This window comes from Rhipicephalus sanguineus, chromosome 9, assembly GCF_013339695.2.
Source record: "Rhipicephalus sanguineus isolate Rsan-2018 chromosome 9, BIME_Rsan_1.4, whole genome shotgun sequence".
Classification (NCBI taxonomy): Eukaryota; Metazoa; Arthropoda; class Arachnida; order Ixodida; family Ixodidae; genus Rhipicephalus; species Rhipicephalus sanguineus.
Genome location: NC_051184.2, coordinates 37,029,424 through 37,053,646, shown reverse-complemented (window position 1 = coordinate 37,053,646; position 24,223 = coordinate 37,029,424). Strand labels below are relative to the sequence as shown.

At 43.6% G+C, this 24,223-nt stretch overlaps 1 long non-coding RNA gene and 1 other non-coding gene across 2 annotated transcripts in view; one reads left to right on the top strand and one right to left on the bottom strand.

Annotated features, from left to right (window-relative positions):
* Nucleotides 1-23,391, top strand: part of LOC119404993 (uncharacterized) — a 54,678-nt gene extending 31,287 nt beyond the window's left edge. The window contains exon 4 of the long non-coding RNA XR_007417516.1: nt 16,082-23,391. This is a non-coding gene — a long non-coding RNA (uncharacterized LOC119404993). The remainder of the gene's footprint in view (nt 1-16,081) is intronic.
* Nucleotides 17,456-17,527, bottom strand: Trnam-cau (transfer RNA methionine (anticodon CAU)). Its single transcript has one exon. It is a non-coding gene; the product is annotated as a tRNA-Met (tRNA).
* Nucleotides 23,392-24,223: the final 832 nt, after the last annotated feature.

Here is a 24,223-nt window from a genome sequence, read left to right as displayed (position 1 = left end):
CCACCACGGGTCACCACCCTGTTCGACAGAACGTAATTGTCACAGCATACTCTTCCACGAGGCACTTGAGTATGAAGCTACCTGCTCGTGAATCAGTAATTGCTCACCTTGATATGTTTAGTTTGCCACTCAATTTTCATTCTTTTAGTTGTGCATGACACGTCTGCAGTAACTGCAAAGATGCGTGTATTTTGCATACTTTAATAGGCAAGTGGTCATGAAAATAAAATGTAGCATTGTCGTGCCTGAGGTTCTGAATCCCGTGAGTCAAGTAATGTTACTTTGAGCTCACATATAATAATTTCATTTATTGCTTGATTGAATTGACACGTTGAATAAATGACCGAAATACATTCGGAATAATATATGTATTTGTATAGCATTAATTAGCATTTGTTCAGTTCTAGAGACAGTTGGCTTCTCTGCATTGTGATCATCGCAAACACCTCTCTTAACGCTTAATCTATAGCATATATATATATATATATATATATATATATATATATATATATATATATATATATATATATATATATATATATATATATATATATATATATATTATAATAAAAACACTGGGCTGGGAGCGTCCGAGCAGGGCAGGCAGCGTTTCAGCAAGACCACAGGCTGGGCAGCTCCAGCTCGGGCCTCGAGCAGAGCTGGCGATGTGGCTGCAGCGCTGGGCATTCCTCTTCGCTACAATATACACATACAGTCAAATCTCGTTGATACGATTCTGCATAATACGTTTCTCAGCCTAATACGTTTTTATTTTTATTCCCGGCCGACATCCCTTGGAAATAATGCATTTGCATGCGTTTAATACGATCACATTTTTGCCCAAAATTGGATAATACGACCGCGAAAGTAGATCTTGATCGATATGGCTAGAAATCCTGCGTTTATTCTTCAGTATGCCAGCTCACACCGCGTTCCAACTTCCCACAACCCACGACGTGCGCATCGGTTTTGCGGCGAAAAGATCGCTGCTGGGTAACCTTTTCTTCGATATATATATATATATATATATATATATATATATATATATATATATATATATATATATATATATATATATATATATATATATATATATATATTGCCGCCTTATGAGGGCCCCCCCTCCAATGAAGGGTAGCATATACAGTGACTCTAGGCCGAACCAAGGCCGAACCGATGCGACACCTCGCAACCGCCGCGCCGGGGCCTGGAAGCGGCCCATTCATGCGCAGCCGGAAGGCATATGACGGCGTTTCCAACCCTTCCAGCCACCGCCCGCGTGGAAGCGGGCTCCTTTGTCCTGGGTGCGACAAGAAACCAGATGGGCTCCCTCATCCCCGGAGCCCAAGTACTTTGCGGGGCGACGCGCAGGCACTTCGAAGCCTGCGGTCAGGGGCCATCTGGTCGCATCTGCTTTGACCAAAAGCCGCCCAAGTCGCGCTGCGCGCCGGAATAAACGCAGCACCCCGACCGCCGTGGCCTCCCAAGTTTTCCGCTCAAAGTAAACAAGAAAACAACAACAATCGTGCGCCCAGTTCTGACGGCGGTCCTACAGACTGCTACCCAATTTAAGGCCGTGCAGGTCCGATTGTTAGGGAGTCGCACCAGCCGATGTGGTCGAGCACCCACTCGTGGTCCCAACGGCTACGCTACCCGAGTCGCAACAGCACCGACGCGAAGAGATTTGGCGCTTCAGTTGTGCGGTCATGTCGCAGAAAAGAATATCGTCCTTTTTTTCACCTGCGCCAAAGCGTCCAAGCCATGACACCGAAGCCAGCAAAGGTGCGCACATTATATTTTTGTACTATAACCCCAATTCCTTAGAGAACGTGAGCCTCTTCGATTTTCACGCATGAGCGCTAATGGAAGGTGTTGGAAGATGGCTGGGCGTTGAGTAAGTGGTTAAACTTCAGCTGCACTGCTGAATTGTGTGACGGACAGACAGAATGACAGACCGAAAATGTTTAAGTTCCCCAAGGAAGACCATCGTCTTTAAAACTCGAAGCGAACGAAAACAAAGGGGCTAGAAGGTGCGTGCCTTATCGCGCATCATGGCCTTGGGCAATTTCTCTCTCTTTTTTTCTGTGAACGTGCGACTTGCTTTCAGTGTGATCGCGAGCGCGCGCGCGGGCACATGGAGGCCTTCCGCGGCGGTCGCAGTAACTGTGCAGCCTCAGCCACCGACCTCCGAGTGTATTACGGATTCATGGCACAGTCATTCCGGTTTATGGCATCATTTGTCGATAGAATAGGGGACAAATTCTAGCTGACTGAGAATTAATCGTAAGTTACAGGCCGCGTGCTGGGTTTCCAGCGGGCCTGGGAAGGAAACGGAGGAGCTATAACATCTCGCTCGCGTGTTCTGACCATACTGAAAAGTTGTTGCAGGGCCCTTTTAAGCACACGCAGAAAGAACATGAGGTTAGGAATGCGTTCCAATTTTTTTCCCCAGCATGGGTAAGATAAATAGGGAAATAAGAAAACTTACCTTTAACGCCTCATTGCATATCTCATATAAGTGACCATCGTTAAAATTAAGGGAAATTATTTGTTGGAACGAACGTCTTTTCGAGCTCACTTTCCCCACACTCGATAACCCGGTAGAATCAGCTACGGCAGCAAATTGCGGATTGTATTACCGAGGCATTTTTCAGAACATTACTGGAGAATGTATTACGGCGTGAACTTATTTTTTTCTATTTCTGTTGTGTTAATTTTCTTTGCCCAGTTGTCTATTTCTACGCTCACGTGTAACCCTGTGTATTTCCCTCCTGCAATAATTTCTTACTTGTTTTCTTACTTGTTCTTGACAGTGCATCCCGGCCGCGGCGGCTGCATTTTCGATGGAGGCGAAAATGTATGAGGCCCGTGTACTTAGATTTAGGTGCACGTTAAAGAACCCCAGGTGGTCAAAATTTCCGGAGCCCTCCACTACGGCGTCTCTCATAATCATATCGTGGTTTTGGCACGTTAAACCCCAGATATTATTATTATTCTTGACAGTGCGCGGCATTCAAGAAGTGATTTGCAGCATATAATACAAATTGTCACTGGTAATACATGCTATTCATATACTTAGTTGTTCGAAACATTCGATGAGGAGGTTGCGCTGCAACGTGAGCCCCCCCCCCCCGAACAAAATTCCTGGCTACGCCACTGCTGCGTACGTGTTCAAATTTATTATGAACCGATGTCTTTTATATGAAAATTGGATATGTATGGTGTGCTGAAGTAGCCAATAATTCACGCGGCATATATGAGCGACCGCAACAACTTGATTCGGTCCGCAACAAACGCGAGTAAACTCAGCGTCGAAAATTTACATATGCAACAGTGAGGACATGCGTGGGTGCACAGGTATGTACGTATGTTAGTGATCTTGCTTGATTGTTTGGTCACTTGCTCGACGACTGACCTAGGAAGTGGGAGAAAAACAGGAAAGTGCTCTCGCGGGAGCTCTTTCGGTCCCTTCAATTTCTATCTTCCTATGGTAGCCGTCAGGCGCCCGACCAAACATGCTGCAAAGACAGTTCTATTAGTTTATATTTCGAAAGTCCAAAATTTCGAAAACGGCGAAAAAACAAGAACGTGTATAAAACGTCTTATCTTGGTCTTTTCAAAACGTCTTCTAAAGACGTCAACTAGCGGGATCATTAGCACAGCTATTAGACGTCGGATAGACGTCTACGGCTACGGGAATGTCTTGACCAAGACGTTTAATTAGCCCTTTTTGATAGCCGTTCAAGACGTCTTTTAGACGTCAAATAGCTTCTTTTGTGTTACGTGGGCGGTGCGATGATGTGAATATCATACGTAACTTTCGTTAATGTATTCCTCAGCAGTCGAGCAATGTTTCAATATAGCTTGCTGAATCATTGGAATGGAAATGTAATGTTTATTAGGCTGCTATAAAAGCGGAGCCAACACCGGAACCACAGACGTTTTTCTGATATGACGCCTGTATTGTAGAAGTACATATGTAGTGTTTACTGCTTTCTTGTAAAATCAGATAGCCACCACCACAACGATTCAGAGCCTGAATGTCCAACGAGACGGAATGTCCAACCGAGACGGAATGTCCAACGAGACTGAATGTCCAATCGAGACGGGATGTTCAACGAGACGGAATGTCCAACCGAGACGGAACGTCCAACCGAGACGAAATGTCCAACGAGACAATGTCCAACGGGACGGAATGTCCAATTTAGATGAGATAAACGCGCCATAGTTTAAAATTTCTCAGACAACTCATTCATTGGGTTAAGATAGATAGAGTACATTATTTTCCTGTTGCTCAGTGAAGGCCCTCTGCGCCCTTCGGGCGCGGAAAACTAATCGTGGCTTCGCCCTCGCTTCGCGAGTGCGGCCATTTCGCTAACGCTTAACACGCCCTACTGGCCGCTGTCGCGGCCACGCGCCGTTTAGCCCGCGCGCCTGCCCCTTCGGGGCAGGCGCCTGTCCGTGCCAGCGTCCGTGGTGTGCCCGTGTCACTGGGGCGTCCAGACGTAACCGCAACGGCTCCTATCGTTACGTCTAGACGTAACGCTAGACAATGCCAAACGGAAAAGCGAAATTTGTGACCGGGGCGGAATGTCCAACCGAGACTGAATGTCCAACGATACTGTATGTCCAACCGAGACGGAATGTCCAACGAGACTGTATGTCCAACGAGACTGAATGTCCAACCGAGACGAAAGACGGAATGTCCAACGAGACTGAATGTCCAGTATTGTCCAGTATTGGACATTCAGTTTCCTTGTACATTCCGTCTCGTCGGACATTCAGGCCGCAAGCGCACCACAACCACAATTGACGTTGCACCGCCATACGCCTGCATAGGCTGTTTTTCCAAACCAGTTTATAGACCTGTGACTCTGTGGTAGAATACCTGATTGCCACGCAGAATGCTTGGGTTAGATTTCTGCTGGGATCCTAAGTTTCACTCATTCCATTCGTTGGGTCAACGCTGCCAATTTCGGTTTTTCTTAACGCTCTCGCATTTAAGTTACCAGTGTCTGTTCTCGCGGTTCCTTCCTCAATCTCTCCTCCTCCTCCTCCTAGATATAAACTGTCATTCACCTGTGGCGCATACCCGTACACCGCGGCCCGTGGTAAACGGGTATGTGCCACACGTGTCTAGAGGAAAGGGTTTGACGATGTACGCGACAGGGTTTTCACGTTTTTCATGTCATGATTAGACAGTCATATTCGTCAAATGCTCATCATGAGAGCACCCAGACGTAGGCGGATAGATAGATAGATAGATAGATAGATAGATAGATAGATAGATAGATAGATAGATAGATAGATAGATAGATAGATAGATAGATAGATAGATAGATAGATAGATAGATAGATACGTGGATAGAAACGCGCAAAGTGCCAAAGGTTCGCTAAGAAATACTTCGCATTTAAAATGGAGAGGAAGTGCTCAAAGTCTTGATGCGCGTTGACCGAGCTTCTTGCCCCTTTGTCATCCCCCCTCCGATAGTGAGGTCATTCAATTTTTAGTTGGAAAAGTGTTGGAGGGGCCTGTTAAACTCGTACGTAGGTCGTACGTGTGACGCAAATGCTACTTTTTCATCGCTGTGACCACGAACACCGTGGCTGCGACCAAACGCTTTATCGGGCCTCTAGTAAGATGGCGGACGCATGACCATGTACTTTCGAGACAATACGACAATACTTCCACGCATCAATCCACTAAGGTCCTTATTGTCCCTAGTAGCACTAGTAGCTAGTAGTCCCTAGTCTAGGTACCTTGCGATGCACTTCACGCCTTTTCAGGCATAGCGGCATAGATAGACTCCACTTGCTCCACTCGCTCCACTGACTCCACGCTCACGTTGGCCAACGTCGCCGTAGTGTCGACCGGACTGAAAAACAAAAGCATTTTTTGGAATGCTGAGCTACTGACGCTACTTTAGCATTGCGAAACATACGGCGCCGGGCCGCTCAGCACGGTTTATTGTTGTGATACGACTGTGCGCTTGGTTAGAAGTCGCTTTGCCGTGAAGTTCTTGTGGAGACAGCGAGAACAGCGAAATAGTGGCGTTGTTTTCTTAACCCAACGAGCGTTTGGAGAGCGCCTCGTTGGTTTGGACGTGGAGGTGCTGGAAGATTCACCAGTCACGAGGTAATCGCCAGAACCACAGTGCTAGGGTGCGTTGGGTTGCCCTACAAAGCAGAAAACATGATTGTGGTTTTGTCAGATCGAGCTAAACTAGCTGTTTTTCGCGGGCTGTTTCATTGCTACGGTGCCGGCTGACATGCGGCGCATGGCAATCTTTTTGCAGCTTGCACTACATGCTTATTTGCTAACTATGAAAGTATGTTTGTCGCGCGGCAGATCGAGGTATCACCAGTAACAGCCGTATGCACATGTCGTAGTGAAATAGAGGGAGGTTCACCTACGTTCGCAACTTAATTGCGCTCGGTACTTGATGCGGGCATTGGGGATCGCGATACACCCTGTCAAGATTGACCTTTCACTGACCTTTTCTGTCAAGATTGATCTCTGTACGTTTTTGTAACCTTTTAATTTTGCTCGAGCATATATTGCAGTTCATGCGCATGGTGAGGAAAACGGCAACAAGCTGTTTTCCTCTAAATCATTGGATCGTAGTACCGAAGATACAGGCATGCATTCAACCGAACGAAAGAAGGGGAATTTTTTCGAGGGGCTCGTTTCCTTGTTAGACACAGCCGAATGAATCCAACTAACAGTTAGGCCAGTGGAAGCATAGGGCCCAAAAACTGTTGTCTTTGACTGTAGTAATATATATATAGAAATAATGACATAAATCGAAATGATTTAAAGTGGACGAAAAATCACCCTTTTCGTCGGTGAGATCCAACTTCCAGAAAGGGTGATTTTTTGTCCACTAATTCATTTCACTTTACATCATATTTACCTCACTACAGTTAAAGACAACAATTATTAGCCCCTATACTTTCCCTGGCCTAATTGTCAGTTGGATTCATTTGAAAATCTTCAGTTAGTATTTTTGTATCACTTTTGCAGTTATGCACTTTGATTGTTGTGGTGACTACGAGAACTAGGGTTGATTTTATGTTAAATTCTGTGTTTAAGTGTAGACCTTTTGTTTGAACTGCCACAACGCAAAATTAAATGAGGCCTTACTACATGAAAATACTTATGAAGAAAGCATTCATGCGTATTCTTTTGTGTCTTAAGACATTTTCATTCTTAAACAGTTGACATCTGAAATGTCGCATGTATCAATGTCAATTTATGAATGGTAGCTATAGCTTAAATGTTAATAAATAGCAAAAAAAGGAACCTGCTGAACATGCGACTGCCGTTTAGTAAAAATTTTTGTAATCTGTATCAAGATTTAGAAAAAAATCAAAATGGTGCCTGAAATGCTTTTCATTGCCGTGAACCAAATCCATTCATTATGTTTAAAATAGTTAGTTTAAGTGGCACTATGCATATTAGTGGGGTTATGTTTATCTTATTGTTTCATTTGAAAGAAATGTAGCTGTTGACTGCAACATCAGGGAGTGGCTAGAGGTTTGCAATTCCTCTAGCCTTTTTCAGATCTTAGAATGATTGTGCAATATTTGATTTGATTTGATTTGAGATTTGATTTATTTTCTGTACGTACAACAGAAAAAACAAAGCAAAAGCAAAAACAATTGACAATTAAATCTAGATTGTGGCTATAGAAGTAGCTTTGACTGCTTAAGGTGTTTAATACGTGGTAATCCTAAGTCAATGACATTTCAGCTTTTGAACTGGCATCTGCATTAAAGTGACACACTGTTCACTGGGATTTCATGGCCTTTCCTGCTAGACTTTGCTATTACACTAGCACACTAAACGGAGCGTAGTGGTCAACAAATCAGTGGTTTTCCTTTGAATGATGTTTCACATATGTATTACGATGTAAGATTTGCTTTCTTTTTAACCACAAGAAAAGTTTGGTGAAATAAATTTATGCACGAACTTGACAATTCAATCATAGCCATTTTCCATCATGTGACTAGAGTGTGGCCGGAAAAAGGAGCTCATGACAAAGTTATTTGGTTTGATGAAGCCTTCACCAGCTGCCTGGTTTAACATGGCTATCATGATTGTGTGCATGCGTATGTTATGTGACTCAAACAGTCAGTCAACCTTCCCAGATGTTGGCAAGAAAGTTGGTCACGGTCTGCACCTATGTGAAACAATTCGCAGCATATACTGCTTTGAATGACTGATTTTTATCAGTGGAAGCTGCCATCTTTCCAGTTAGCTTCTTGGCCATCCGCTGAGACCCTTGGCCTCCATGTGGCAAATGACTGTTGAGACCTCAGTGGCAGTTGGAGTTACTGTGTAAACTAGGTGAACGCTCATCCACTTTAACTGCTGTTTGTTCACTGGTGGTTGAAGATGTCTACTTAAATAGGGTCCAAACAGGGTATTATTTTGGAGCTGCCACAGCCATGGCCTGTGCTGCAGTCCAGTGACTGGTCATGGTTGCACTGAAAACTTTGACAACCACTTGAAGACATCTCTCTTAGTCCTCGTCCTTCGCGTTGTACATGGTCTTAGTCAATTAATACTGTTGTTTATGCCTGTGTGGTATTAGTGAACTAATGCATGTTTCATGAAGCTTTCTTTGTGTGGCACGAGATAAGTGCCCTTAAAGTTTAAGGCATTTACAATCCAATGCCTTTTTAAAATTTCATGGTTGTCTGGTGCATACTGGTATAACGAACCTTTGATTTGCACATGTTGAACCTGATTGTAAAAAGAAAGCAAGGTCTCTGAATCATCCAGTTTTAAGGGAATTCATTCTAACCGATTTTTTTTTGTCAAAAATGTCTCTACTATGATTGTGGAGCAGGCATTTAATATCAGGAATGGACACGTCAACAGTGATTTCTTGTATGCAGGCTCAAGGAGTTGTTCTTTGCTTCAACTGCAATATGGACCGTCTCACATGTGCGAGCGGTAGCATTTGCTTCATTCTTCTATTGGATGTGGCAAATGCTGATGGCGACCTTCATAAGAGACGTAAGTTTAATTTTTGTGTTTGTGAACTGGCGTGCCAGTTTCTTGAGTCCTGTGATGTAACGTGCCACTTTTGACTGCATACAATTGAAAAAAGCAATGTGGGACAAAGATGCGCTTACCTTGTGACTCCTCTGTGTTTCATATGGTGCACACTGTTTATGCCAAGTTTTTATCAGAAGCTTGTCAGGACTGTGTGCTGGCACGCATAAAAAATGCAGTACTAACTCATCCAGACTGCCAGTTTGTGATCCCAGTTTCAGACATATATCCACCGTAGATTTTGCTCCATACACGTGTTACTGGATTACTTGGTCTTTTCAGATCTAGTTTGCAAACTGACCAATTGCACCAGAGTTGCATCGAACTGCAGGGAAAAAGGCTAGCATCAGATAATGTTGATACAAAGTAGCCTGCATGCAAAATTTTGTTTGAGGTATGATGTGTCATTAAAGGCCATCTAGGAAGTGGAATTTTCGTTACTGATATTAAAAAAAAAAGGGAAATGCTGACAGCCATAACTGCTTGACAGAAATAATGCATAACCCCGAATATTGAGAACCAGCATGGCCTTCAGTATTAGCTGTTGCCTTCAGCATACTGAAAGTTTCAGAAACTTTCAAATTTTCAAGAAAAGTCAATGGAATTATTGTAGAATCCACGAAGCTCCAGGCACACAGAGATGGTCTGCTTAGCTGCTCTTTAAAGGCTCTTAATAAGGATGTTAGAGTTAGCAGCTTTATGAAGATTGCTTCAATAATATATATTACTCATTTATAACTAATTAAAGAAACTGAAATATTGGTGCAGTATTTTTTTAAAGTGATGTAGAAACATGAAGGTTCTCTACTGTTTGCTGCACCTGCAAAATGCTTTATTTGCACTGTGTTGAAGTAGATGATCGAATGAAGTTGAGTGACATGGTTGACGCAGCTGTTCCATTACTGTAACAAGACCACACTTGCGGCACATGAGTGTCAGTTTAGTATTTGCGAAGCAAGGTTTTGCATAAAGTGCAAGGTATGTTTGTAGGAGGAAAAAGGACAAAGTATTTCAAAAAGTAGTGGACAAATGCACCCTGTTGTACATTCGTTCACCTGATGCATGAATGTGATGCTCTTTGGCTACATGCACCATTCCTGAATGAATATAGACAATTGGCTTGCTTGAGCCAATGCATGGCTTGTTCTATCTTGCCCTAAACCACGGTGTTAGGATAGTTTAGGTGGAGTGGCAGTGCGTTGGAATGAGGAGAAATCGGGGACCTCTTTCTCTTGCCGAAAAGAGGCGTGCGCGGGCGGTGGCTGCCTGGCCACCGTCCCCAGCGCAAACCTAACGCTTCTTACATTCGGTGTTTTAGTGTGTTTAGTGATATCGCAAGGCCCTATGAGGATTGTGTGGTATTGCAATATCATACACATAAGTTAAATATAAAGACTTAGTAGTGTTTTATGCATGACGGTTTGGCATGCGGCGTGAAGCTCATAAACACCACCTTCGGCCTCGGCAACACTGCGGCCTAGGCGATCGTGCCCACATTTTGTCTACAATCTACGAATTTTACATGTTTTTGCCTGAAAAAGCTGCTTTAGCTTGAGTATTGTGTGGTGCGGCTCAGCAAATGATACGAAAGAATGTAGAATGGTACTCAAGAGAGTTGGTGCAGTAAAAAGAGAAAACCCTTTATTCATTCGACAGTGCATCATCTGTGCCAGCACAACATGCATTGACAGGATAAAAGCCGCAAAACACTAGACAAGCTTTGAAAGCTTTTGTAGCTTCTGCGTCTTGCCTGCTTCAACCTTCCGCAGCTGCTTACAGTACTGCCTCATCCTGACTCCAACATAATAATGAAGCATTTTCGACATAACATCAACCTTGGGCTCATGAAAGGAAAATGATAACCTGCAATTTTCTACGACATAGTTTATTGTCACCTCGTATACGTGCTTTTCTCCAGCATGTTTGCAAAATACTGCTTCAACTTCCTTTAAGAACATAAACAGGCAAGTGTTTGGGTGCAACAGTCTCCCTCGTGTCTTAGTTCTACTTCTGCTACAGCTACAAACAGCAGGTCTGTGATGAATAAAGAGGGGCGAATGGCACATGGTGAGTCATGGTGGCTTGGTTGTTAAACGGACATTAACCTTCATTAACACGCACCAGCCAGCATGTGTAAACGTTACAGAGGCGGCCGCTTGAATCCATCCGCTATGGTTCATGCACAACGACAACTCATGAGAGGAATTTCTGACATATCATTGTCAAATATGTTGCTTTCTTCTGACAACCATCATTTAGTGAAACGTCAACCCCCCCCCCCCCCACCCCTCCCTCGCCCCCGCTTTCTTTTTCAGGGAATACCTTTTTCTTTTTGACTAACCTAGTTCGGGTCCGCCACGGTGGATCAGTGGCTAAGGTGCTTGGCTGCTGACCTGATGGTCGCGGGTATGATCCCAGCGACGGTGGCCTCATTTTGGTGGAGGCGAAATGGTAGAGGCCTGTATACTGTGCAATGTCAGTGCATGTAAAGAACACCAGATGGTCGAAATTTCCGGAGCCCTCCACTACGGCATCTCTCTTAATCATATCGTGGTTTTGGGACGTAAAACACTAGAGATTATTATTAACCCAGTTCGTCACGGTGGCCTGAACCAATTTGCCACGGTGGCCTTAGTTGTGCGCGAGCTAACATATCTTTGAAATTCGTGTTCACCTGTAAACTCATTATCGCTGTTCGCAGAAGCTATATTTCCAGATGTTTCTATCTGTTGGCTACCGCCACTGAAATTTCTTGATGTTGTGCATTTACTTTTAAATCAGAGTGATATGTGCGGTTACCCTTATAAAAAACGAACGGCCAGCAGTTGAAGAGTTGTCGCAAATGCAGCTTTGTAAGCGACACGGCCCCCGTTGAAGCGGCTGACCTGAAGCCTCGATACACCCAGCACAGCCCGTCGGAAAAAACGCGAAATGCGTCTCTGTGTTTGGCGGGGAGGCTGCGCGGTGGAGGCAGAGCGTCGGCACACCTAACCTATTCTTACACTGTGCCCTAAACAATGTAAGGGACCCTAGTGGCTGCCTGGTTTAATGTGTACACTTGTGGGTCTAAGGTGTAAAAAAGTACCAAATTTTGTCGTACGTCAATTGTATGACATGGCAACAGGTGCACTTGAAAACACTTATCTTTGGTTGATGTAGTACACTTCATCTCTCGCTCCTTTAATCATAAACAAGGAAGAAAAATTTACCGAGGATTGCAATGTTCTTTTATGCGAAATGTGAGTGCAGCTGTACACATGGTTTCATTTGGTGATATGTTGAGGCAAATAATTTGACAGAGGCATGTATGTACATACGGTTACAGACTACTCCTTATTTTTAGCGTTTATTGTTTTTAAATATTTTAATTGTTGTTATTTTTGTTTATTTTAGTATTTGTCATTTTTATTATTATTACTTTCTTTACATTTCCTTCTTATTTTCTGCAGTGGGAACTGCAGTGCAATACATGTACTTTTAACTCTATTTTTATTTATTCCTGATTTTCCGTTTCATTTTTTTTTCAATTTCTTGCTCATTTTTATTTATTTTTATTTTCCATTTCATAGGCAAAGGTTCCATAGTAATCCAGCCGGCATCGGCAAAAGAAGAAGGGCGTCACGTGGCTCGATGCGCTCGAACCAGGAGATCTTTCGCTGCACTTGTTTGGTCGTTAACGCCGATGGATAACGGGGAATGACGCTCAATCCTTGAACGGGTGGGTGCCTTGGAGCTGCACTCTAAAATTGTACCAAGGTATTTTGCATAGAGCCCTGAGCCTAAGCAAGCCAGCAAAACTTGGAGGATGCCTGAGCTTTGCATTCAAGAATAGAACATGATAGTGCAATCGTGCCTCGCTTGCATCGCCTTCTCATTCGATAGCCAAACTTTGCGATTTGGTGGGCACCGCAATCCTGCCGCGGAAAACGAAATGTCTGTACGCGTAACATTGGCCGTTTTAAACTATCCTAGAATGCCTAGTGCAAGTAAAGTTGTGAAGTCCCCACTGCACCATAGTTGCTCATTCTGTGAATTAGGGAAGTACCTACTGTGCGTCCGCAAGGCAATACACGCACCTACGCAGCTGCACGCATTATTCATGCTGTGGCCGATGATAATGATTCATTACGTTGCTGAGCACTTTGTAATGGATGGGCCTTTAAACCACGTACTCCTTGCGCAGTTCACATAGTGTGGCGCCTGATGCGATTCTACGCTTTTGCCCACACTACGTTACATTTGTTAATGCGACTCCTTGCACTATGTGACACCTGTATAGGTTTTTTTCTGAAATGGTATCAAGCACTAGCGTGGCTCTGTGGTAGAACACCTGCTTGCCACGCAGGAGGCCCATGTTCGATTTCAGCTGGTGAGAGCTAAAGCTCTCACCAGTCGTTGGAAAGACTCCAGAGGCTGCCAACTTGTAAATATATTGTAAATGTATTCTGTTCCCTGTTTTACATTATGTCCGGCTTTTCAGTTCGTTTCTGTTCCTCCTCCAGTTTCATCTTGTCTGGCTAAGTCGTATAATTGGAGCCGATATTTCAACGAGCCGACTTGTAGATTCCTCGTGAAAACCTTCGCTTCAGTCAGAAGGCTCCCTTTTATGCCAACTTTTAATCAAGACTTCGTCATCCCGCAAGCGGTCTGTTCTGAATTTACGTATTGATCGTGTATTTATTGAAAATTTCGTTAACTGCCATGTTTCTAATTGTAGCTAGCTAGGGATGGGTGAATAGTGAATTTGAGGTTCGAAGCGAATCCAAAGCAAATAGTGATTTGGTTGAATAATTTGGAATCGAATAGTTGAATAGTATTTACCGCATATTATTAAGAAAAATGAGCATTTTTATCATGACCCTTGCACAATATTTTTAAGGATTGGAACTACGTATGAGTGAATGTCACTTTTTGGTTTGAAATGAAGTGGAAGCAGCCTTGAATAGTATCAAGGGGATTTGAATAGGGTGCAAGTTATAAGTAGACGTTACAATTTAAAAATTACTATACTTAACGCATATAAGCCCGTATAGCAGGCTTTTAAACTTTAAAAAATATGTGCAGTAACTCTCGATAATTCAAACTTTAGGGGACCTCAGGATTTTATTTGAATTATCAGTTCTCATAAATATGACTCGAGGCAACACACCAACTTACACTGCGATGTTTGTTTTTCAGTGCCACAGCAACATCATACACTGCTCTGCATGATTGCCAGTAAAAATTTTAGACATCAGCGATAATACTGGTACTTGTTATTATACAAGGCACGCACGGGTGTGTAATTAGGGGACGAAATGTGTTGCGTCCCACGACAGTTGCTGGTCCCTTCTAATTCTTAGGATGCTTTCTCACATGGCATACCGCAGAGAAAGTGACTTTAAGAAACGTTTGGCATGCAATAGATCAAGGCCAGACCGTACATTTTTTTTCCCTCAGTCAGCATGAGATTATTGGTGCACAAGGTTCGGCTAGTTTGGCTGTTTTGCAGGCAGGCAATCAGCTTTATTTGTGCCTGTTAGTAACAGAAAAACGTGAATGTTCAGCTAGAAGAAACAAAGGCAGCAGATATTTCCAGACAAGGACAAGAAAAAAAAGTTTGAATTAACCAAACTGCTACAGTGAGGCAGTTTGAATTAAGCAACTTTGAAATACATTGAAAACATAGTGGGCCAACCAAAAATTTAAGATTTGTTTGAATTAACCGAAAGTTTCAGTTATCAGAGTTTGAATTATAGAGAGTCTGCTGTACATTTAACCTCGAAGTGTGGCTTCGCGGCAATGCAGATTACCCCTGGATTGGTTGTTTCACGGCACAGCAACCAGACGCTGCAGTGAAACCACCTTTACAGGGGGTTATGTGCGGTCATACGCATACATATATTCGTTCATTTCGAATACTTCGAAATTTCGAATAATCTAATTTCGTATCGAAGCGAATTTGAATACTGTAATATTCGTTTGAATATTCGAAACGCCCGAATGTTCGCCCATCCCTACAGCTAGCAATTGGGCATCCAGCCATCAGTGAATGGTAGTATAAAACCTTGTGCATACTTTCTATGCAGTGAGAAAGAAACCTGTTGATTATACTCTGACGGCTATCATGATATCAAGCTTCCTGGCTTTCTTGATTGTGGTAAGCTGCGTCATCTTCTGGTGTACGTGGTGGTGTAGACGACATCGCGGGCTGGTAAGTCAGTTCAGCACATACTTCATAAGTTCAGATAAGAATTTTATATATACCTGTAGCTACAACCACTCCGAGGGCTTAGCTTCACATCATTGCTGCAAAGCACTGTTTTCAGAACCTTTCTTCTGCGAATTTTTTTTTATAGTGAAGTGAAGACTTTTAGAGGCCATAACACTTTTCCCATGTACGGTTGACCCATATCCCTTTTTATAAAAATATAGACTGATAGCGGTATGAGCTCATGTCTGTAGCGCTTAGTGAAAGTACTTTGTACGCCTACATATTGACTGTGGCCTTCTGGTGGTGTTTTATTCACTTCTTATTGTGTCCCATATCTACGTTGTTGTATATTGTTTTTGCCTTGGTAGCTGCTTTGTGTTTTCTCAGCTCTCTACGTGTTTGTCTCTCAGCTGTGCCACATCTTGTCTTCAATATCATGAAGTTGACATAGCAATAGTCATCACATCACAAGTCTTACCAGTTGCACATGTTCGATATCATGAGATTAACATAGTTAACATAGATCGTAGCTATCAGTCTTAAGCAAAGCCACCGAAAAAGCTTAGACTAGCGACAAATTCTGCTTCTAAGAATTGCACTGATGATCTGCTTTCCTTTTTTTTTTTTGTGTGTGTGAATGCATGCTTTCTTTCTTGTCATCTGTGGTAGGAACTTTTTCTTCTCTTTTATTCTGTGCAGAATGACAGGACGGAGAAGTTTGTATCAGGCTGACTTTTCTGCCCTTTCCTTTTGCACATCTTCCTTCTTCTTTATCGCTGAAAAGATCATGTTTAACTGTTAAATCATCATGCTGCGATTTGTAGGGAATGCTGCAATCCACCCCCTGTGTGCCACCATCGTTGAGTCCAGCTCCAGGTCCAGTGGTGTCTGGTGTACCTACCTACGTTCAGCCAGAAACACATCCTCTCGTACCCGGTGCATCCACATCTCTGACTACACTCAGCACACAACAGAAGGGCTTTCGAGAAGATAGAAGCCCTCCCTACTCCAAGGGTGGATCCTATTATGACCATAGCGGCACGTCTCTGCCTCAGCTACCCACAGCTCCAATGCCACCGCCCCCTTATGGCTACTGAACAAACTAGAATCGCTTTTACAGATGCAACAATCGACTTGCCACTGAGGTGCAGAGGCTATGCCTCACTATGCTGCTAAGCTTTAAGTTGAAAGATTTCACCCTGACGGGAGCACAATGCAAAAGTTCTATTGTGGTCATAGCAGCATGCCCCTCCCACAGCTGCCCACAGCACCAATGCCATGCGAAAGGAAGTGCTCAGATCCAAAGCATACTATATTGAAACCTATGCGAAGCATTTTTTGAAATGCTTATATACAACTGAATGCGACATGTACAATTGCATTTATTTTCATTCTCTGCAACGTGTAGTCATCTTAGACAATGTTAATAGACAACACAGGTCACAAGCTACGCTGAAATGCAAACACCAGATAATGTGGATCCACAGCCTGAGACATTGATGTTACAATGTCACAAAAGCAGAGGCTATAGTATATGTTGCCTGTGGAGGACCTACGGCTAAATACATTTGAGGGTTCCTTGCTACTTGCGCCAAGATGGCACAAGCAAACACACGAGGATTGGCCAAAAAGTTCAGTTAAATATCGCATTGAACCACACACTGAGCAGAAGTGAGAGTTTCCAAGTATAGCTGTTATCTATCCATGGACAGAGAGAATGTTCTTCATTGAAAAGTTGAGAGATGTGCCAGCATCCGTGGAACAAGTTAGGTGCCTCTCAGTGTGGAAAATGGATTGGTGTTGTATTGGCACCAAGAGAATAAGCACTGTAATGAAAAAGAATTGGGGATAAAAAAAAATCAAGGATGATTGTCAAAGTAAGTGAAAGTTTTACTGCTTTGTACCATGTTGTGCTTGTGTTCTTTTCATGTCGAGTTGAAGCATTGTCATTTTGTGTAGCTGTTGCGCGATTGCAGTCAGATGTTTGACGACTCAGTCTGTGCCTCACTACAAATTCGTCCTATTCTTATTCCGTTCGGAAGTGTTACAAAACGTGCATTGTGTCACCAATTGGTGTTCACCAATACACATTATTAATGGGAACTAACAGGCAATAATGCCATGCAAAGTATAGGGGGTGTTATTTCTAGTAATTAGGATATACATGTGAAGAAAGTAAAGTGGATGAAAAGATTACTTGCCGCCGGCAGGGACCGAACCTGCGGCCTTCGAATAATGCGTCCGATGCTCTACCACTGAGCTACGGTGGCGGTCATCCTCTCGTTTACTTTATGGGCTATATATGTAAATTTAAACCTAGAAGTGTTAGTCAGCGCCGATCGCAGCCATGGCGGCGAGTGTGAAACACTTTTTCTGCCTCTTGGAGTCACGTAGCACGGTCCCTGCCGGCGGCAAGTTATCTTTTCGTCCACTTTACTTTGTTCACATTTATATCCTAATTACTCAAAATAACCCCCTATACTTTCCATGGCATTATTGTCTGTTAGTTCCCATTAATATTGTGTCTAACAAAGAAAAACGAGCCCTTAAAAGTCGCCTTCTTTCCTTCATCAATACACATTGTTAGATAAGAATATCTAACCAATTTTATTGCGAATAATTGTGTTTAGCTGGATAAGTGTTTCTGTCCACTGTTGCCGTATTTACTCGATTCTACCGCGCCCTCGATTGTAACGCGCACCCATTTTTCGTGAGAGAAGTGAAAAGAAGTCCGTAGGAGTCCACCTTCACACATTCAGAAAAACAAGTATTTGGTTTTTTAATGAACTAAAGTTTCAAGAAAAGAAAACACAAAGTCAAACGGCGGGCTTTGCCGCTGAAACTGTCACCACTACGGCGGCGATATGAGTCGCGTAATGAATCAGTCTTCGTCGCTGTCGGACAACTCCTTGTCGCTGTCAGCGCTCTTCGATTTCAGCAAACCGGCCCTGCTTTTGTCCGCTGAAACTTTTTCGTGAAGCTTTGCTGTAAAACAATCTTCTGCTTCTGTTTGCGCCAGTCTCGCACGCACGTTTCGGCATCTCCGAACGACCGCGATGCGGCCCGATTTCCGTCCGTCTCTGCACATGTAATAACTTTTCTTTTAAATGCGACATCGTGGTGCACTCGTCGAGTATTTGGAGTGGGCACTTCTATGCCGGCGATGCTAATGCAGAACGGGATGACAAACTCCTCAGCACACGTACGAACTGAAACAATGACAGAAATGGCCGAGGCGCGTAGGAGGCGGCCATTTTGAAATGCCGATGGCAATACGATACCGAGTTTCTTTTTTTTTTTCGGTACTCGATTCTAACACGCATGCGATTTTTCGACTCGTTTTGCCAAAAAAAAGGTGCGCGTTAGATTCGAGTAAGTACAGTATGTTTGCTGTGAGTGGGGTGAAACTTAACACAAAAAACTGCTCCATGCTCTCTCCCATTGCCTTCACACTTAAGAAATCTTCTGAGGGGTTTCGATATTGAAAGAAATGAAGCTCTGCTGTGACGTAATGAAATTTATGGGAATCTGCAAACGTAATTAGCTTGTGGATACACGCACAGAAACATGTATGCAAAGGGGAAGTTGGACCGTGTTGCAATTGCTACCAGATTCATAGGTCGTCACTGTTGTAGAAGTGCTGTAGGACACCTGTATATATTGCGCCTAGCTGAGATCAGTGACCTTCTGCTTTTGTTTCGTGCTCCAGCTCTATTCACAGCTTGCGACACGTTCTCTCTACAAAGTTGGACGAAAGCACGAAAGTTGTGCTGCCGTACAACTTGACCAGTAAGAGCCTTGCTGGTACATTTTTATGATTATCAAAGTTGCTCAACCTGAGTTACTGTATGCTTGTACTATTAAGCTTAATAGTATGCTTGTACTATTAAGCTCTGCTGTTTCCTCTGGTCAGATGGAAAGTATATCATACTGGCTCTTGTGCATATTTCTGTGAGAAAGTAAGTCCATTTGGAAATGTCTTTTTACATTTGCTTTTCCAAAGTCATGTTCACATAGTACTAAACCACTCTTCAGTTATGTACATTGTCGTGCTTGAGCCAAAGTCAAGATTCAGCCATATTATCACTGACTCTTCGTTTTAAGCATTTTTCGTTCAGTTAAGCTCTGCTGCTGCATTAAAGTAGTTAAATTTTGCCATTTTACATGCATTTGAATACAAAAATTCAATTTGAGAACTGGATGCTGTGCATCTAGTAGGTGTTGGGCTGTGACATAGCTTTTCTACAAAGTATATCTCGTATTTAGTGTTTTAAGAAGGCATAAACACAACCAGTAAGTTCACTCTCACATTTCTCACAAGTCCTGTTTCATGTAATCAGATGTCTAATTGTATATGCATATAGTATACAGCTGCACATGATGAAAGATTAATTTTACAGACCAGGGTGTTTTTTTAAATAGAATTTTAATTTAGAACTGCTATAGGTGCACACAATCTAGTCATTTTTAAGCAATAGTACCAGAACAATGCTCGTGGTTGTGCTTCTTGTGAAAAAAAAATTTTGCATACATTGAGCTGCCTTCATAAGTTGCCTTATGCGGTTGCTATGTAATGTTCTAAAATAAGCCATTTCCTTTTCACCGCAGGCTGCTGTGGCCCATGAGTCTGTGTCTCCACTTGTTACAATAGCAACAAATTTACTGGAGTTGCACTGACCCATACGTAGCTGCGTCACAGAATTTTGTTTCCAGCTGACCCGCCACGGTGATCTAGTGGTTATAGTGCTCGACTGCTAACCCGCAGGTCGCGGGATCGAATCCTGGCCGCGGCACCTGCATTTTCTATGGAGGCGGAAATGCTTGAGGCCCGTAAAGAACCCCTGGTGGTCAAAACTTCCGGAGACCTCCACTACGGCGTCTCTCATAATCATGTCATGGTTCTGGGACGTTAAACCCCAACGATTATTATTATTAGTATTATTGTTTGCAGCTGTGTATATCTCCTCTTACAGCATGTAAGCTCCTTGGTGTTACTGTACTTTGATATTTTAATCGCAATCAGGTACCTGAAACTTACATGCCAAGCATGTAGCTTTGTTGCAGCAACTGTTATGCAACTGTCAGTGAAAGCCATTGCTAAAAACAACAGAGAATGAACAACTTGTGTAGCTTGCACGAAAAGCTTGTATCTCTTGTATTTGAGGAGGGAGAGAGGGTGTACTGCTTTGTTCATCCAAGCAGCTTTCCTGTCATCTGTTCACAGTCCAGTAGCTGTTTGCATCAAATGGGATGGTGTCCCACAAAGTAACTTTTTCAATGGAGTGGTCTTGCACTGAATTTATGCTTATGCTACTGCCATGCTTCCTTTCTTCACTGCCAACTCGTGCACCAAGCACCATTCCTCGTATCTACCTACAAATTAGTAATGCTGGTGTTTGTAGTCTATTTCTTTTGCAGACATGAAGCATTCACCGTGACATGGTAATGATGAGCTCACTTTTAAGCAGAACTTGAAACTGCTGCTATTGCTTGTGCCTTATGTGATGCGTGGTCGCTACTATGAAAAACCTATTTGCTCTGGACTGTCTTAAATTTTTGGCAAGATCACTTCTCTTTAGGTTAAGAATGCATTGCATGCACTACGTCTCACACAATTGCTCTTGCTGAGAGATGCACAAATGAAGATGACTTTACAATGATTTTAAATAAGTTAACAAAGGTTTATCGTTACAACAGTGCAATTATTTTGGAAATGTGCAGGTTTTTTACGTAAGGAAATATTTTTGCTCTGTCTTGTCTGCTCTTTTTCTTAACATGCTGTTGGTGTATTTTCATACTGTCGTGTGGATCTAGCCTGTGATATACAATGTAGTAATGGTGCTTTCAGTTTTAACGAGATAGCGTTAAAGAGCTTGTATCGTAGAAATTCAGCATTGGCTCAGCAGGAAAATCAGCATTGGCCGTGAGCGAAAATTCGAGATAGATGCAAGTAAAGAAATAATTTTAAAAATCTTCGTTTCGAGTGGGACCGGGGATTCGAACCTGCGACCCCTTGTTCAGTGGCGTGATGAATTTAGCCGCTCAGCCACCATGCATACATCCTCTAGCATACTAACAGCGAGCTATTTATATAAACCATTTAGCGTGGTACGCACATCTTGGAGGTTCTTCAGTGGCTTGACTACCACCTGCGAGATGGTGCAAAGGGCCCAAGGGCACGCTTTTAAACGGCATCGCCCCACTGTGTGGCCGTGTCTCATCGCGCCGCATGCATGGATATTGGAGCCGAAGGGCGTCCGCACTGTGGCTTTCCTTGCGGCACGGTTTAGGTCTCCACCCAGAAGTGAAGCCAGGCTAGCGATTGGGAAGGCGATATGAACACAGTCTGATTACGCTATTGCGTTCTACTCTTGAAACCAAAGCTCAAGTGTCCTCCAAGTTTTCAGTTTGGGCATCAAGCTCTGCTGCATACAGTCCGTGACTGCTCTTGTCCGCATGCAGTTTGTCTATTTTGCTACCATGTTAAAATATATCTGCAGATGTGTTCAAGTATTCATGTAAACCTGTAAAGAATATTGCTGTTATTGTGATTGAGAGACTCAGTCTGATGGTGTTACATTTATAGAAGGGCTTAAAGGGACCGACAACTGGTCACAATGTGTAATTAGACCCTGGTAAAAATGAAAAGACAGTGAAATATAGCGAAAGATTTCAGCATCCTTCTTGCGTTGTGAGCAGGATTTATATTTTTAAATCGTGGTTAAAAGTAACGAAAACTGGTATGTCGCGCAGCCTAGCGGAAGCCTTGAAGCTGGATTTTGGAGTCGATCACTTTTTGCTATAGATAGTCACGTAGTCTGATGCTGTCATGCGTGCCATAATTAGTCCTGAAAATTAGACTATGTAATTATCTATCCCCGCTCTATTTTGTGCTGCTTACGAGGTAAAAGGAGTTGCAAGGTGAGAAGCGGCGCTGCCTTCGCGGTGGAACATGTAGAGCCGCTGCACATGCGCAGCTAACCGCCGCACTCGAGCACAAACTGCTCTCGCGCTCACTTGTGCTTACGACTTCATATTCGCCGCAGATAGAAAAATTCTGATTACAAATCTTTCACAGCGTTTTCTACGTTGCAGTCCCATGATTAGACATTTTCACTTGTAAGCTTTCCGTTGCATTAAAGAAAATGGGCACCTTAAAAATTGGTTGTCGGTCCCTTTAACTCTGGGCGACTACTCCTCGAGTTTGCTTTTACTTCTTTTGGTAATTTGTGGCATCAGGCTCAAGATGCCTAGAAAGGCCAGATTGTAGCCTCATGTAAGAAACATTGTTCTGTTTGGCAAATAAATGCTTCTCATTGAAAATAAGTTGGTGTCTATTTAGTGGTAGTTGCGCTAGTTTGCAACTTTCTTCGCTTTATATAATTTTGCGGGGTTTTTTTTTGCTGCTTCATTCGTGACGGACTGCTGCGGTATTGCGATGAGTGCAAGAGATTGGAAATCTTTTGATAGCGTTGTGTTGCGTGCGTCCTGAGCACAGAGTACACATGGTGACTGCATTGCTCTGGCATGTACAGTGCTATGTTGAGCTCGCCCATTGGGCGTTTTGGCCTAGTTCTCTCATGCCTCTGCTGCTGTGTGATGCTTCTCTACCAGGGTTTGCATTTTGCATTCCATGTGTGAATAGGTACGATTCCTTTTCAAGTCATTTTTTCGCTTCTCGACATCTGCAGGGTCTTTTGACTCACATTGTCGCCGTCTTCGCAGACGTAGTTCAGGGCTTAGTGTTACTTCAAATCAATGACTCCTGACCGCAACTTCCATCCACTTACGGTCTCCCTGGTGCTCGCACCTATATAGCACTTGGCGAGATAGTAATTTGTGTTAATAACCGTGGTAACGATTATTTTTGTAACATAGAGCTTCAGTAAAGCTAAACCGAATGTCTGAACAGACTTGCACGGTGTCAGAGTGCACCTCACAGGCAAAGCACAGCCCATTAAAAGCTATCTCACGCCGATTGCAAATTCAGTTGATTAATGGAAATTGTAAGGAGCCGTCTGCGGAGTGTTTTAACGAGAAAGTTTTTCTGTTTTAAAGGGGTGATGAGCCACTTTTCCAAGTAATGATCTAATGACCTCAGTATCGGAGTTTACTGCCTCCCGAATCGATTGCCGCAAAAATTTCTCGAATCCGTCAAGAATCAGCGGAGTTACGGGGGTTTGGCTCATGCTCCCTGCGCTTTCTCTTCTCGTGCCGACGAGTGCACTGGAAGCTAGACAGGCAGGGATGGCACGGGGGAAAGAAGTTACGTCAGCGCGCGTCATGAAACACGATCGCTCTCCCGCTGTGATTCGCTTGCGCGAGTGTGGCTACCGTGTACTGAGGAGTGCGGCGCCGGCAAGTGGCGGCACCCCGCGGCAAGAAGCGCATCTGATTTGAACGCCGCTCTCTATTTGCGTCGTCTATCGGCCAATAAGCATGCTATGTCTCTTGCGACGTAAACTGGCAGATCCGCGACGTCAACGTGCAGACGCCCCGCCCACCGACGAGAGTGAGAACCGGCCTCTGTTTGAAAAGAGGGCGCCTGAGGAAACGGCAACTTCGCGCTCCGCTTGTGGCCTTTACGCGGCGCGCACGACTAATATTTGGCTGAGCAGTTCATAGCCGGGTCAGCTTTCCGCAGGATGTGTTTTTTCAACAAGCCCAAGGGGTGCTCATGACCCCTTTAAGCTTCGCCTATAAGTGTTGAACGCGATAGCGAAATCCGGCCCCTAGTGCGCACTTCAACCAATAAGTGCACACTTTTTAATCTGTGTTGTTACACACACGCACGCGCACACGGACACGTGGTCAGGCCAGGAAAGCGAAGGTCAAACGCCAACAACGCCATGAAGATTCCTTGCTGAGAGCCAGGGAAGCTGAAACGAAGATTCGTCGCCGTGATGTGGATCCCCAACTACGAGCGCGGGAAGCCGATCACAGGCGTCAACGACGCCAAAATGACG